The sequence below is a fragment of the Pteropus vampyrus genome, unplaced genomic scaffold (assembly GCF_000151845.1).
Source record: "Pteropus vampyrus isolate Shadow unplaced genomic scaffold, Pvam_2.0 Scaffold74, whole genome shotgun sequence".
Taxonomy (NCBI): Eukaryota; Metazoa; Chordata; class Mammalia; order Chiroptera; family Pteropodidae; genus Pteropus; species Pteropus vampyrus.
Genome location: NW_011888855.1, coordinates 2,980,446 through 2,982,561, shown reverse-complemented (window position 1 = coordinate 2,982,561; position 2,116 = coordinate 2,980,446). Strand labels below are relative to the sequence as shown.

General features: G+C 29.3%; 1 non-coding gene across 1 annotated transcript; it reads left to right on the top strand.

Annotated features, from left to right (window-relative positions):
- Positions 1–295: 295 nt before the first annotated feature.
- LOC111741183 lies at positions 296–426 on the top strand. The gene has a single exon (XR_002780924.1). It is a non-coding gene; the product is annotated as a small nucleolar RNA SNORA72 (small nucleolar RNA).
- The last annotated feature ends 1,690 nt before the right edge of the window (positions 427–2,116 follow it).

The following is a 2,116-nucleotide window of genomic DNA, read 5'->3' as shown; positions in this document are numbered from 1 at the left end:
GCAATATTTGGGGGGGAAATAAATATGCAACAGATATTCTAGATGCATGGAGAATGTGGATAATCACAGCAGCAAAACAAATATGTGATTAAAAAATATATCACCTATCTGGACATTTAATGGTTATCTTCTGCCAAAACTGTTCTCAGAAGTTGGAAGAAGGAACATGGTTTTTTGTTAATCTGGACTTATTTCTGGAGTTAAAGAGGAAATAGATAATAAAAGTTTGGGAAAAAATGACGATAGAACTTTTATGATTCTAATAGTAAAGGAATTGAGTAATTAATACATTCAGATAGGCACATGTACACCAGGTTTTAGAAAATCAGATTAACAGGCTAAACACTCACTGTATTAAGACCATGCATGTGTCCCTAGCCCCTACTTCTTTCCCTTGGTCTGGTTTTATAAATGCTGGTGATAAACCAAGTCTGATTTATATGATACATCTTAAGTGGGAAATGGCTGACTCTAGGTGGCTTTCATCAACCTCAAGAAATAAGAGCACAGCTAGTACAATAACTTAAGATAACCACTGCTAATTTCATTATTACCAGTGCCATTAGAAGAATTGTAAAATTTTTAAAAATCAGATTAATTTTTACTGTGAGAAAAGCTATATTTTTATCACATGATAAGAAACTCTAAAGAATATGGTGACTAAAGATGGGAAAGTCTTCAATTAAAATTTTATAAAATATAGATGAGGACAAGAAGCAGTCATTTAATTAAAGATTTGTACTTATGTACAGTACATGAACATTCAAAACTAAATAATATGTTTGAGAGATGGTTAAACTATAAAGCAAAGTAAAAAAAACAATATACATTAAGTTTAGATTAGTCATTATTTCTGAATAAGTAGAGGAAGAGACAGAACTGGGAGGCACGCAGGGAACTAAAGGTTGTTGGTAATGTTCTTCTACAATAACTGGAGTGGGTGTATAAATGTTCTTTACACTGTGTTTCTTTAAACCTGACATATCTTATAAACATTTTTTATTTTTGTACGATTCAGTATTATTCAAAACATTAAGAATAAGTCACCTATTCTGACTGTGTCATGTTGCTTCCCAGGTAGAAATACTTAATGTATCATTAAAATGGGTATTAGAAAATGTTAATATATATAAATGTGTATAAAGGTGGTATGGTCTAAATATTAAACAGGTCTAAAAATACAGACAAAATATAATAGTGCCTACTTCCAATGCTGGAAATAGAACTATCAAGAAAAAACTGAAAGAACATTTGCTTTATGTACTTACTACACTCTTCTGTTTCATCTGAATTTATTTTTAATAATAATCACATACTGTACTGCCTGAGATGAAAATCTCAATTTAATCACGCATTGTCAAGTGACATAACCTCTCTATCTCAGTTCATTTGTTTGTAAAGGTAAGCTAATGATATTACCTTCAACTCTAAAGTTATGGGGAGAATAAAATGAACAGTGCTTGTAAGCACTCAAATGTTAGAAATTACTTCTATAAAATATAAATAATAGAAAGATTTAACACTAGATGGTAACACAAAAACTATGAAATATGTTATTTCAAAATAAGATAATGACATAAAAAAAAGATCAACTTCTCAGCCTGAGTATAGTTACTATTTCTGAAAAATTCAAATATATACTTAGAGATGTTAATGGTTAGTCTCTATTATTTACAAATTACAAGCAAGTCTAGAAATATCTTTTTAGCTGTATGATTTGATTCAGACTCATCAATGCAGACTATATATGCTATTGGAATGTACAAAGGTTTCAATGAAGGAGAAATAAAATACTGAACTTCTATGTCAGAAAAAAAAGTAGAAAAAATAATACCTTTTGCAATTATACCATAAAAAATAAAATACCTAGGAATAAATTTAACGAAACAAGTGAAGGACCTATATAATGAAAACTATTAAAAGAAATAGACCCTATTAAAAGAAATAGAAGAAGATACAAAGAAATAGAAAGATATTTCGTGTTCTTGGATTGGAAGAATCAACATAGCTAAAATGACCATATTACCTAAAGCATTATACAGATTTAATGCAATCCTCATCAAAATCCCATCAGCGTTTTTTAAAGAAATAGAACAAAAATCATCAGATTTGTATG